This window comes from Larimichthys crocea, chromosome III, assembly GCF_000972845.2.
Source record: "Larimichthys crocea isolate SSNF chromosome III, L_crocea_2.0, whole genome shotgun sequence".
Classification (NCBI taxonomy): Eukaryota; Metazoa; Chordata; class Actinopteri; family Sciaenidae; genus Larimichthys; species Larimichthys crocea.
The window spans coordinates 19,176,266-19,191,302 of NC_040013.1; the positions used below are offsets into that span (position 1 = coordinate 19,176,266).

Consider the following 15,037-nt stretch of genomic DNA (forward strand, 5'->3'; position numbering starts at 1 on the left):
CAACATTTGACTTCCAATATATAGATAAAAAAAGATATGTACAACTCACATTTGTATGTTGTGTATTCAATACATATATATGTATATCCATCGAGGATGAGAAGTGTCCTGTGTTCCACACTCAACCAATGTACTCAGTACCAATGTACTACCCGGGTACTTCCAGTACACTACATTTTTCAATAACTGACACTCATAATAGAGCCATGTAGAAGTAAGTACACACGTTGAGAAACAGCATAAATATGTTACAGCTTTGTGACATTATGTTTATCTTTAGCTTGAATGGAGGGGCGCTTCAGATGTTTTGTGGCAACCATTTTACACACTAGTAAAGTCTTAACTAGCTAAAAAAAAAAAAAAGCCTTGCCATTAGTTTTAATGGTGAAAGTAAATCACTATCTAAGTTAGTTTAGTTTAAGTAGATTTAGGAAACAGCTGGTCCATAAATTTTTACAGAAAGCACTAACATTCATTCATTCATATGTGTGTGTGTGTGTGTGTGTGTGTGTGTGTGTGCATCAAGATAGACTTAAACATTTTCATTTATTCTTTAAACTACATGACAAGGCGGGTTTAAAAAAAAAATCCCTCTGTCCCATCTTCATCAAGAAGTGTCTCTCATCTGTGCTGTGTGTGTGCGCGCGCGGGCCCGCGTGAGTGTGTACGCGTGTGTGTGTGTATGTGTGCGTATGTGTGTGTGTGAGAGAGGGAGAAGTGGGCAAAGGCTCCGCCTCACTCAAAAAAAGCGAGAGAGAAAAAAAGGAAAAGCAAACTGATACACACCTCTCAATTCTGGCAGGAGGAAAAGAATAGGAGTGTTTATGAAGCGTATAAGTAAACAGCAGGATAACCAGGCACACCGAGAGCCGAGGCTACTTCCCCACACCGTAAAAAACGACAGCAGGCACCGTTCCCCAGCGCCGGAGATTGTCCCGTTTGCGTTTCAAGGATTAAGTTTTTTATGTCATCTGAAAAAAGGTGGATCATTATCTAAATCCGAGATAACAAGCGAATTTTGAAAATGCGTAGCCTGCGATGCTATTTCTGGAGCCGACGTTTGAACTCTCAGTAAACATCCAGTCGAGGTAGGATTCAAGATTATTGCAAAAGAAAGAAAGAAAGAAAAGAAGGTGGTGTAAAATATTTCGGTGTGTGCTCCACCGGGGTATAGTTTTGAAAGCTATACTCGCGTCGCTGTCCATGTGTCCCTGCGCCATCAGCAAAGGAGGGACAAGGGAGGGTGGGAGTAGACATTAGCCGATACTCCACTTGATAGTGATGTGGGAATTGGCTTTATTAAGTTCATAATGAGCTGGGTATTTATAATGGTGGATTTATTAAAGAGTTATTTTATGTGTTGTTAAAAACAAATATATATATATCAGGCTACATTTGAAATCATAAAGACTTAAAAGAGTTTGATGAAAAGTTTCATACAAGTGTGTTTTTGTGCCACATTTATTTTATTTTCCTGTGTCCCAAACAAATCCTGTTCTGAACTTCACTTGTCATCTATTAGCCTGTTAATTAATGAGTGAGCTTAATTAGTGGCCCCCAATCAGGCATCCATATGAGCACCTGCACATTTTTTTTGAAACAGGATGATAATCCTTTTTTTTTTTTTTTACGTTTCATTGTTTTTGACAGGCAGAGTAGGCATTTCTTCTCCAAAAGGGGAACTCTCTCCACTCTTCTTCTTCTTCTTCTTTTTTTTTTACTGCATTTGGAGGCTCCAGTGGAGGAAAGCTTCAAGTGGAGGAGGAGGAGGAGGAGGAGGAGGGCGGCTCCATTGTCTGGCCAGTGAAGGGGTGGGGATTGAGGCTGTATGCAGATGTGCTGCTGGCAACGGACATCTGCTCTCCCCCCTGTGGGCATTGTCACAACAGGCAGGGGAACTTAGAGTGGAGCCGAGCCCGCAGAGAAAAGGCCTTTTGTGAATGATATACAGGCCGTGGCCCGCACCCTTCCAGAGGCCAAATTTTTCCGAAATGCCACGTTTATTTGAATATCTCAGAGCTTTGAGTCACAGATCACGGACTGTCTTCACCCCCCCAAAAAAATATATATCTGTCGCTGATGATGCAACAGATACTGTACTTCCTAGTTTGTCATTGCTCACTGGTATTCCCTTTTTCCCCCCCTACACTTCCTTCAGTCCCACCCCTCCCTGTTTGCCTTCCCTCATCTGCCGCCTTCAACTCCGCCGGGGGTTGAACTTCTTCTTGCGTCTTCGCGGCCTGCATGTGTTCAGATATGAAAGCTGGGCCTCCCAAGGCAAACTCATCACAAGACAGCATCACAGTGTACATGGCAGCTCCTATCAGGTCTTTTTTGATTTATCGCCGTGGAGGAAAAAAAATGCCAAGAAAATGCAAAACCAAAACGCTTTTTAATATTTATGATATCATGCACATGGCTTGTGCTTGATGGTAGCTATCGGTGTTGACGCATGTGTGTGTGTGTGTTTGTATTGGAAATCAGGAGTCTCATTTCCCTCAACAGATATTCCCTGGTGACTGGGGGAGTCGGTGCGCTGTGATTACGAACATGATTTGTGCTTGTACAAAGCACTGTTGTACATGGCTGATCTGCTGTACAGCATGCTTGTGTAGGGACTCATTTGTGTGTTTCTGCTGTATTATAACACGCCGGATAACGGAGAGGCAAGCTGGAGAGCAAGTGCACCGATGCAAGAAGAGATGATGGGTTTTATTTTGAAAGCACAGGTGCTGTCTCTCACTTTGCTCACACACCGTGTGGTTTTCTTTGGACGGTAGTAGGCATGTTGTGTTTGTTTCGGCCAGACTACCATCTTGCATCGCTGCCATGTCCTTCTCCTTTTTCTTTTTTTTTTTGTTGTTGACATGATTACTTTGTAGAGGAGCGGCTTAAAGCAACAGTCGTGCACCGACTGCCTATTTTGAAGTCACAGAAGCAAAGTAATTACAATTGGTTAATCATATTCTCGCAGCCTAATACTCCATTTAACACAGTCATTTGGATGCTGTTGAAATAGCTCTTGTGAACTCTTCTGAGAATTCCCATAATGGCCAGGCCACTAACGGCTTCTAAAAGCTCCCATAGGAGTTAGTTTGAGAGGATTTTACTGTCATGTGATTGTGCTATGCATTGTGGAGAGGAGGTAATGGGTGTGAAATTACACTGTGCCATCTGCAAGAGGCCGAAAATGCACAGCCTGATGTCACTCACAGACACACTGCTTTGCGGGAAAAAAAAATAAAAAATCACAGAGCAAGGAAGATTTAAGGCCACAGGTCTTTTGATGTGGCTGCAAATCATCTTTTATTGAGTGATTCTTGAGAGTTTTGTTTGAAAAAAAAAAAAAATCATTCATTCAACTACAGCCCATTAGCCAGGTTAGTATTTAAAAGTGTCATAGTTTCCTGATGGAATATTTAAACACGAAACATTCTTTGCTGAGTTTTCTGGCATCTTCAAGCACAAGATTGTATGACAAAAACAAAGATGGTGCTGTGAAGTAGCACACTTTGCAAATTGAGAACTGCGCGTCCTTCAGAAGCATTTCACTGATGAGGACGAACACTTCAAATTATTCTCGGAGCAACTCTTAAGACTGTATCTCATGCTGGCTGGTAATACTTTTTATCTCATAGACCAGACATTTTCTCCTGTGTGTTTAGTGTAATTGGTACACTTTCAGCACCTGTTTCTCGCTTGTTATAACACACTCTGTTGTGTCTCTATGGCTTCTGAGTCGGTCGGTTTTTGTTTGTGGGTTTTGAAGGATAGTTTTGGGAGAGTGGACGTGGACTGCACCAGACAGCAGCAGGTGTCCGATTCTCTCCAGTGATAAGGCCTGTTTGCACAGTGTACTGAAAAGATACAGGTCGCTCTTTGTGTGTGTGCGCACACTCTTGTCTGCCAGTGATATAATGTATACAGTATGGAGAAAGAAATACAACCTCTGTTGTTTGCGCTTAAGTGCAGCTGAAGTCAGTTTTCATGCTCGTCTCTGTAGCTCGCTCCTGCCACATTGGCATCCTACGAGCCTGTTTGTAAGCGTTGCCAATCCAAAATAATGTATTTAATAGTCATTCCCAGTTCAGCTGGCATAGTGGCCAGAAAACAAGCAAATTATAGTCCAGGGTTTTTAATTGAGACAATCAAACACAAAAAAACTGCAGAATCATATCCACACATTGTTGCCAAATGTTAAATATAATACCCAAAAGTGATTAACTGAATAAGTTGTACTGTTTTAATTAGATTTTCATCACTGCATGTAACAACCGCTACATCGTTTGCCTGTGTAGTGTACCTGAGTGTGTTTAAAGGCTCGAAAACGAAGCTTTGATCCTTGAAGGTTTTTCTCCTTCAGTTAAACTTTATGTAACATGTTGATTATTTTCATAGTGATCCAGTATTTTCTAACCAAACAAAGAAAGGAGTGAAGGATGCCTTCCAAAAAGATTCAAGAGCCCGAGGTGACGTCTTCAAATTTGCTTGTTTTTCTCTGCCAAGCAGTTCCAAACCAGGAGATATTTCCAAGTAAAGCAGCAAAACATTCGACATTTTGAAACCATATAATATAATTCAGACGAAGGAACAAAAAGTCCAGTAAAAGTTGCTGTTTGGACACAATTTAATGAGTCGTTTTCGTAATGGAAGACGTTTTTGACATGTAACAGTAGGAAAAAGGACACGGGTCATTATCTCCGCCGGGCGTAAGGATGGAGGAGATCATGTGTTTAGTCGTGTGTGTATCTGTCAGCGGCTAATTTCACATACTGCTGGACCCATGAGCCTGTCTTTTGTCCACATTTATGACTGTGTGCTCAAGGACCTCTCGTGGTCGCGCTGATTCACAACCTATTTTATTGACTGCTCTGTTTTATATCGCCGTTGACCGCTGACTCCTCATTCCTCTTAACCGGCCGGCCTGGTTCGGGGACCGCAAGTGATCAACAACTGCTTCGGTTTGGAATCTTGTTTCCTCTAGAGACGATGCATGTCGTGTAGCGTTCTCACTTTGAAATCACTCTCATGCATCTGCACTCTTCTCGTTTTTAATATCATTAGTAACACCTATGCTAAAATATCTGCTGTGAACAAGGCCAATCATTAAAATGACTATGATGTTGCATAAACGAGCATTTCTCTAAATTATTAACTCGTTATATGATTGGAGGCGAGTGCTCAGCAGCAGTGTGGGAACAGTGGAGGATGTTTACTGTTCCCCTGTATTTATGACCATAGGAGTTTGCTCACCCCACTTGGCTTGGTCTAATAGCCTCCCACCTGGCATAAACCATCGCACTTGGAGTCCCCACTCCTCCTTAATGAGTGGCCAGTTTCATCCAAAGAAGTCCTAATTGCTCTCAACTGCACGCATGGACATTATGCCAGAGATGGATGGATAGATAGAGTGAGGCGGGGAGGTGGGGAGGAGGATGGGGATGGATGAAGGCGCAGTTTGAGGATCTGAAAGGGATGTAATACACTGTCTTTCTAACATGGAAAAGTGTGTGTGTGTGTGTGTGTGTGTGTGTGTTTGCCAGCAGGTGGTGGTGGTGGTGGTGGTGGTGGTGTAAGGGGGGAGTTGATCTTCTCCCACTCACCTCCCCTTCTCCGCTTGGCATAGCCAGAGCTGCCATTAACTTTCATGCAAACCACAGAGGATTAGGAATGAATAGCGGCGACGTCTTCCAACTATGTGTGCACGTACATGTGTGCTCGGCGTTTGTGTCTGCGTGTCACTTTTTGCAGGAACTAGCAGAGACAAAGCACCATCTGCACGCAGCAGGCTGTCCTGACTGCCTGCTCCTCTCGCTGGGGCAGAGAAGAAGGCTTTCTGTGAGCATTGTTATGAAACCGACTCTGCCTCTGCCTCTGCCTCTGCCTCTGCTGCTGCTGCTGCTGCTGCTGTTGCTGCTACGCTGCTTGTTAATGCTGACAGCTAATAATGTCCTCCTGGATGACTGTGCCTTGCTGGAGCCAGTGAGAAGAGACAGAGACTAATGAAGAGAGGCAGGAAGTGAAGGAGAACGACAGAAACAGATAGAGAGGAAGATACCAGTGGGGCGTGCAGCTCTCTCTGTCCGAGCTGGTGAAGTTTCCTGAAGAGGATTACACACACACACACACACATACATACACAGGCATACGTATTGTGTTTTATTTCCTTTTTCTCTTTTTTTTTTTTTGTTCCTTCCTTCCTGCTCTCTCTCTCTCCTGTCTCAGCGTCTCAGGAGGGAGGTGGCGTAAGGAGGAGGAGGAGGAGGAGGAGGAGGAAGGGTTTCCATTGTGTCTCAGCAGAGCCCTTATTCCAGTCCAGCTGACATAGACTTGTGTCAGGAGGATCCATCCTGCTGATGTTAGGCAAGCTGTAAACTGAAAGAGATGTCTAAAATGCTGAAGTGTGCTCTGGCCAGTGGAGAGATGGCTCTGTTTGTTTGCCATTCTGCTGAGCACCACTTCGCAGAGAAAACTTTTCTGTCCAAATATGCTGACGGGAGAGAAAAGGGAGAGAAAAGAGTTGGAGTTGGGGTTTTGGGAGTCACTTGTGGGCACACAGAGACTTGCCCATTGTGGTTCTGTGACATTTGGAAATGGTGAAGGGGAGAGAAGAGTTAAAAAAAAAAAACATACTTTTTTTTTCTCAGCTGTCTCTTGCCATACAAACTGTTTTTGCCTCTGCCCACAATTCTCAGAGACAGCAGTCATTGAACCTTCCAACCACATGAATATGCATGATAAGTCCGCTCTTCTTCTCTGCCCTCTGAGCTGTTTTTTTTTCTCCCCCACCACCCACCCAGAGACCCGTCGTGTTGTGTTTGATTGGCCCTGACATTTGAAAAGGTCCTTGAATAAAGAAAAAAAAAAAAAAGTTGTTTATGACAACTGGAGAACTCTCCTTGCAGCAGAGTAAAAATGGCATTTTGAAAGGAGCACAGCTCCTGCATATTTAAATGCTAATGGCTCCGTGAATGTGCAGGGCTAATAGGATGTTTCAATCTGGAGTAGTGCAGTATGTACACTTTCAGCACGCAGGCACGCCATCTGAGTGCTACTTCTAATAGCTCTGGAAGGTGCATCAGCTCATTTTATTAACTGATTATGTGAAGTTTTTTTTTTTTTTTTGCATAAATGATCAGTTTTTTTTATGGTAGCATGGAGATTATCTCAACACACAGGCACAAAGACTTGTAGTCTAGGAAAAAAAAAGCCTCAGGGAAATCTGTTTTTGAAATTCTGGCATCTGTGCTGTATTATCACAATGGTTATGATGCAGATAAAGTTTAACAGCTTGTTTTACAAGCTTTCTGATGCTCTGTGTGGCAGAGTAGGGCTGCTAGTCTTAAGACGGCGGGGGCCCCTGGGGTTCTGGCTGTAGGGTCGGCTCCTTGGTTTTATTATGAGCTGTTTTTGTTAGCAGCGGCCAGCCAGCCACAAGTGCCATGGATCTCCTTGGACTTTGACCTGCTTGTGTGCGAGTGCTCGGTGCTCATTGTGTAGACACAGGACAATTGATGATGTCATTAGACAAGAATTTGTATTGAACTGGAGCCTGTTATCCAACATTTGACTTGGAACACAGACATGCCGAGCCCTGTATAAAAAAGTATTACAATAAGAGTTATTTTGTATCATTAAAGCCGATAATTGATAGTTATAGAATGATTCTTTCATTTGATAATGCATCCAGGGTCCATTAGATGATATGAATGTGTTGGTGACGTAGGGGCAGCTTGCAAGGTTAGTTCATAAACTGCTTTATCTGGTGAGCTAACCTGATGTTACTCAGTCACAATAGCTCTTCTAAATTCTCTCTATTTTCTCCTGGGCCTTTTGTCCCCCCATGGCTCCTCCTTGGCTCTCGGTATTGAACATAATTTCATTCAATAAAGCGAGTTATTTAAGGGGAATAAAATCTCTCTAAGCTACCAAGCTTGCGGACCTTCTGCTAGAAGCCGTTTATAGTCCGACAGAGGAGAACGCAGCTAATAAACCACAGCTTCTGTTCCTAGAAAAAGTCAGAACGGCTTGCTATTGCAAATTTGCGTGTCAAAGTTTAGCCAAAGTTGAAGTTGAATGTAAAAAAATATTTATGGATTTACTGCGCCCCCGCAAGCAAATCCACTGATAGCGGTATTTATATTGAAGTGAATCGATTTCACAGTGAAATTGTGCTGCTTTTTTTTTTTCGAGGCCCAAGGCCAATCAGATCATTTTTAATGCCGCGAGTTTATCCTTGCAGGTTAAATCTGTCCACATGCCACACTTTCATGTGTCTAACAGCCTCTTCGCTTGCATAAATACTGGCATTGTTCCAAACAGGGAAATCTGGCAGATGTCCATGAAACCACCACTCAGAAACCGCCGCTGCACTTCCCATTGATTTGAATGAGCAGTGGACGTCGCCATGGTCGCAGAGCATCAGTGCCCGTACGCACTCACGCGGTGTCACACAAAAGCATTTATCTACTTGTTGCTGTACAAAGAGCAAAACAGGGTGAGCTGTCATCCCTGCTCCTCGTCACTCATCCGTGGTGAAAAGTGGCATATTATCTACTCGTTGCTAGCAGTTATGGAAGTGTTGACAAAGCGAGTGGTGGAGCTGAGCGATGGAGTCTTATCACCTCAGCTATCTGTATTATGAATATGGATATTAGCAATGTTTGGTGAGCCCGAGGCTAATTCTTTGATTCCCGGGCTGCTGAGAAACTCAGTGGGATGGTTGGCTTTTTAACTCGTCAGCTTGTTCGCACAAAGACATGTTTGATTTTCATCCGTGTGGAGTTTGATTCCTGATCCTGAACAAAATGGATTTACTTGTGGGTTAATTTTTCACTTAGCCAGAGAGAAGCCACAGACTCTCAGTCCCTCCTACTCGGTCCTCTGTGAATACGTCCCCTTGGGACTCTGTGTGAGGTTAGAAATAGGTGTCCCATGGGGTGTACAGACAGCTTTGGCAAATGCTATTTTTAAGGCACAATGCATGTGTGCGCTGCAATGTTTTTATTCTTTTAAACTACACCATCTGACATATCGCGCAGACTCTCTAGAATAAACATTTACTGAGCAGGATTTTGTTCCCTTAAAGTGCATGCTGCTTTTTTTATTTATAGCTTCCAACATCTTTTGACCCGAGGTGAACATTTTTCCAATAATGAAGTTTTGTGCCATCAGGAGATAGGGGGAGTGCATTAGTACGATAACAGAGCTACAGTTCATTGGTATTGCCTTGTCAGGGATTTTGCTGATGCATGCGGTCTGTGTTTTACCTACAGCCATACTAAACTTGCTGCTTTAAAAAAAAGCAACATAGCCAAATTTGAATATGAAGAAATTGAGAAGGCTTATTATCTCATTCAGACATGCAGTCAATGCGGCACTTTTTTTTTTGTCATTAAAAATTGATGTACCAGGGGAAATACCATATGAAGTCCATGCGCCATTTTACTTTACGCAGGAATTGATAATATTTCACATTTTTATTAGTTTTCTAAACCATTTTTCATCTTCTCTTCTAATGGGGTTTGTTTTTTTCTTTTTTAGTTTTTGTTTTAATTGTGTCTAGAATGCGTCATAAGAAAAGCGTTTTCACTTCTTTGTACACAGCCAGTTGAAATGGTGATAAACTTGAACAGAGGTTATATGTTACTCTGGTCTTTTCAGCCTCGGGGGGAAGTTTGAACTACTGAAATATTTCAAATAACTCAAAGAACACAGCTTTTTGTTCCACTTTTCACCCACTTGCCCGTGTCTTTTCTCCCTCAGTTAAACCTCATCCCTGACCTTTCTTTACTCTTCTCTTTCTTTCTGCTGCTAAGCTCTCTTTCCCTTATTTTCCTCTGAATATCAGTTGTGCCTCCTAATCCGTCTGTGCCCTTATCTTGTCTCTCTTTTTTTTCCTTTTCAGTTTCATCTCTGTGCTCTTGCTCACAGGTGGCTGAGGGGTGTGCTGGCTCTTCTTTTCCTGGCTGTCTGTGTTTCTTCTGTTTGGTATCTATTGAATACTAGCTGCTGTCCTTGGTCATGCCAGTGTAATAAATTTACCTAAAGCATGCGTACATATACATAAAAGACGGCAAAGCCACACATACCTGCACACGGACAGACAGAAACACACACACGCATGCACACAATGATAAATTAGCCTTATATTAAGCAAGCTATTAGTTCAACAAGGAGGCTGAAAAGAGAATACCACATGCACGGGAGTCATCGCAGGCGGAGTAGAGACACAAAACCTGCTGTCATTGAATTTTCAGGTTGCACTGACACACTGTTAGTTTTCATTGCTCAAATCATAAAGCCTCTGATGTTTTGCTGCACACCATCATGACCACAGTCACTCTCTCATGTCTCACTCCCTATCCTCGAGTCTTTCTCAGACTCCCCACCCCCCCCTCCCCAACTCTCCCTGGAGACTGGATGCAGCCAGACACCCACCTTGGCCCCAGTTCCCAGTCGACACGTCTGTGTTTTTTGGTGTCCGTCTGTATATATGTGTCTGTGTGTGTGGGCAGCAGCGTTCAGTGGTGTTCTCACAGCCCAGCTGAGACTGACAGATGGAATCATTTCACACACAGACAGAAAGGCAGGATACAGGAAACCGGGGTGTGTTTAATAGTCCTGGCGCTGCTGTGGTTGGTATTAATCTAGGTCAGTGGCGTTCGGCTCACAGGGAGTTGGCCTTTCCTTAACCCCATTTACTCAACTAACTTACAGTCTACTTACCTCATACATAGTTTGCTGTTTAAAGAACCTGACAAGTTGTTTACGCTGTGTAGTACTGGGCAAATTACTACTGTACCTGGTTCAGATGGCCTTTAGCAATCCGAGCACTATGGCTCCTCCCAGCATCCCAGATGGCACACACCATTGAGGCCCTGGACCTTGATAACACACTCCAAGATGTGCAGCTCACAGCTTAGTAAGCTAAAAGGTTTCACTTTGTTCTTGCGATCGCCATATGTGTAAGAAATGTCTGCCAGTAGACAGCTGAGTTTCGAGTTTATGCATTTAAGAATGGACATTACCCGTAGGTTTCTGAAGAGCTGGTTGTGAGGCTCAGAATATGTGTCCGCCACCGTGTTGGAAGTTCTGCCACTTCGGCATCCTCCTCTAAAAATCGACAAAGACGTGGACAAATAGCGGACCTGAGGTGGGCGGAATGACGCCTGGGTGTTCAAACAAGACATCTGTAATGGCACCTACCTGTCAATCAAAGTGACCACGCTGTTAATATTGAATAGTTCCTGATTGAAATCACAGCTTAGCTTAGTTTCATTGAGATGGAGTTCTTGTTTGGCTTCTTGTGACACTGAGAAGTTTGGCATGTTTGTTTAATGGGGAAAAAAAAGAATTTGTCTTATTCCTCAAACTAAAGTATTGACCAAAAATACAAAATACCTCTGATATTAGTACTCAGTTGTAGTAGTGATTGCCACTGAATCATTTGAAATGTTACCAAGAGGTCTCCAGGTGCACTTTTAAGCTTGTTCCATACATACTAAGACTACTAATTAGACTAATCAAACTGTAACTGTTGATTCACAGAAACCTAAAGTGTGTAATAAATTGTATTTCGGCGTAAACCAATACATAAGCGCATCGCACCCCTGTCCATGTTGAGGATCACATTTCTGTATCATGATTAAGCCTCCTCTAGAAATGTGAAATTGTGAACCCAGAGCTCATTGAAAATATAAGCATCTGCACTCACATCGTGAACTCATCTCTACGCTTAATTTGCCGTCTAATTGTTTTTACAGTTGTTGCATATGCATCAGGTGCTCAGGAGCTAATTGGTAGGAAAAGACAGATCATCGAGTTCAACCATTTAAACTGGCACTTGCCAACCTCAACACACATAAATATGTATCTAATTAGACTAGAACTATTCTGAGGGGATTTCGTGGAAATGATTTACAATTATGTATTACGTGGAGACTAGATTTTCCTGACGAGCAGTATTCAAATAGATTTCGTAAACTGTTGACAGTGATCACGATGACGTGAAGAATAAGGTATATGTGGTTATCTGTCTTGCTTCTCCTCATGTGTTTGCCTTTATGATCCGCACTTTGCTCTTTAGACCCAGAAGCAGTCATTTTTTTATAGTCTCTCCTCATTAGTCATGCTCAGTGCTTCTTTGAAAAATCCTAAATTTACTCCTGAAATGGGACTGTGGCATCCTCATTCTTCAATCAGCCATTGGTTGAGAGAGTTTTTTAGGAGATTGGCCCTGTGCCAACACAATCTTTTTTTTTTTTCTTTTGCAGGAAGAATTTGAAGTCCCATCTCCCTCATGCATAATTATTCCATAGCCCTAAAATATAATTGCATTTTGGTCACTCGTCTTTGCTCTTTCCTTGGGGTTTCTATCATGTTACAGCTAAATGGTTTTAAACATTTCACACTGGAGAGGTGTAAGAAATCAGTCAGCGTGAGGTTGTAGATATTTTTTAAGTAAATGGGACTAAATTTGTTTAGACTTGGGCTAAATGATAAGGTGTTTTTGCAGGCTTTTGCTCTTGCATGTTGTGTTAATGAGCTGTTAGATTAAGAATGGAAAGGTGCTAAAGAGCTGAGAAAGTGAAGGTGAGATGGAAGGGAAAAAAGCCCGATTTACACTTTCACAAACACAGGCTGACAGACTACACTGTATCACTGCCGTGACATTACTTTGCGAACAACAATGATCTTTTGCACTAATCGGTAGGTGTGTTTTCATCCACCTGATTTTCGTACATGTTTTTAATTTGCAAATTAAACCCTGGTTGTGAACGAATTTCAAAATCTTGCAAAAAGGTTTTTGGTGTATGTAAACCGTGACAAAGTGCAATAGAAACACACTTAAAGGTCCAGCATATAAAATTAAGGGGGCTCTATTTACACAATATGACAGAAGTAGAATAAAAATATTCATAACAGTGTTTTTATTAGTGTATAATCACATGAAAACAAGGATTTTGTACCTTTTTTTTTTTAAAGGGGCCTTTTATATCTGGTCCTCTTCCACATAGTCCACCAAACTAAACACTAGAGCAGATTCCCCTATGTTCGGCGCCCTGCGGGTGCGGCCCGGGGTGTGCCTCCGCACTCACCCCGCCAGCTACCCTTTTTCATTGGAAACAACTTAATGTACATGAAGCATGTGACTTGAACATCCACTGAAGTAACAAAAAAATAGCAGCAGACTAAAATATCAGCGTGGAGTGATGAGAAGACTTTTTAATGTTCATCAAATTAATTCATGAAACAAACAAATGCTATCATGTTTTTTTTTTTTTTTACTTTGTGTCTCGCTGTTTGAGATTTGACTGCTGTTTTTTTTTAGACTGGAGTACAATTGCGACAGTAGTGAATGGAAATTTGTTTTCCAGATTATGGTTGCCACTTTTTCCCAGAATGGACGTGTAGGACACACACACAGCGTACTATAGCTCAGTTCATCTTCTGATCCTTCAACTCACATTCACAGAGTGATGTACATTTGTCCGTTACCATGGTTACCAAATGATTTGTATACCGGTAATGTTCCGTATACATATAGTGCTTTTCAGTTTCTTGACAGTTCATGGCCAGAGCTCTACTACAGATTATTTTATTAATGAATTGATCATTCGTTTCATACGGTATACTGTATAAAATTTAGAAAATTGTGAAAAATGGCTATTAGACTTTCCTATCACCCAGGATGATGTCTCCAAATGTTTGTTTTTGTATCCAACCAGTGGTCTAAAACTTAATGATATAACAGTGACATCGATTAATTGAGTAATCCTTTCAGATCTCAAAATCTCAAACCAATTGATAACCAACTGGGCAAACGCAATGCAATGTCTACCTCCAAGGAGATTAGTCTTGTCTACTTTGACGAGAAGTCGGTCTGATTCATTCTTTACTAAGTGTGTTGTTTATATATGTTGTGTTATTATGTGCTTTAGTTCTCAGTGCTGCTCTCTGTCCCTCAGAGAAGGGTCTGAGGTCTTTCTCGTCATGTTGAATGTCAACGGGAAAGTAGAGAAGACAGATTTATTACCACAATAAAAGCATCTTGAACACAGTCTTTTACCTGTCAGCTTAAGTACCAGAGGTTTTGGTGTGATTGCCTTTGTGTATGTGTACCGGTATGTGTGCTCGTGCATTTAAATGCATGTGTATAAGGTAAAGGAGAAAAAAAATACCAACATAATATTTAGAGACATGTTTACAATCCTTTTTATTTAATTCAAACGTGGATTCTGTATTGCTCAAAGTCGTCAGTGGTCTGTGTTTTGTAGCGGTGTTGTGAAAAAGTAAATTGCCAATTATCTCGCTGGAGATTTTATGCCAGACTTTGTTTTAGTTCATTAGATGTAAGGAGCCGGAGAGAGGAAGAATGCAGGCCACGCCTAAAGCCTCAGTGGGTTAGGCTAACAGGCTGCCGTGCACAATAATGTCACCATTATGCGTTTCCTGGGTGACTTAAACGAATAGGCATTATTACAAAATTGTGCATTAGCCCAAGTCAGCAGTTAGTGCTGCTGCAGTCTCATTTCGTTTAGAGTTGAGAGAAAGATGGCGAGAATGTGAGAGGAGGAGGTGGAGGAGGGCGAGGGAGAGGGAAAAAGGGGGGAGGATGGGAAAATGGTTCAGAGAAAAGGCGATGTAAAAGAGAAACAGGGAGGGGGGGAATGAAAAGGACGCTATCTGCCAAAGGGGCTGACAGGACATGCAAAGGGGAGGTAAAAGGATACACGGAGAAGCACAGATGGACTGACAGACTTGGAGGAAAAGTGATGGTGATGGAAAAGGTAGAAAGAGGAGAGCTGTAATTGTCAGTAACTGGTGTATTTAGACAGGGCGGCTTGGACGAAGAAAGAGGCTGGCAGAGAAGAGGAAGGTGTAAATCAGCGGTCTGAGCGACAGCTTTACGTGCCCCTCGGAGCCCCAACTATCCGATTAATGAGAGAAGAGGAACCTTAACCACCTTCCCCTCTCTGCTGCTGCCTTTTCTGCTATCTTGCACTTTTAGGGACATAAATCATAGACTCTTAAG

General features: G+C 42.3%; 1 protein-coding gene across 2 annotated transcripts in view; it reads left to right on the forward strand.

The window, feature by feature from the left end:
- The first annotated feature begins 810 nt into the window (after positions 1 to 810).
- The window catches only part of ctbp2a (C-terminal binding protein 2a), a 63,779-nt gene continuing 49,552 nt past the window's right edge, over positions 811 to 15,037 (forward strand). Inside the window, exon 1 of one of the 2 annotated variants that reach the window (XM_019269296.2) lies at positions 811 to 1,088. The gene's annotated coding sequence lies outside the window, so the exon portion shown is untranslated. The remainder of the gene's footprint in view (positions 1,089 to 15,037) is intronic. The other variant, XM_027277647.1, reaches the window with a different exon arrangement.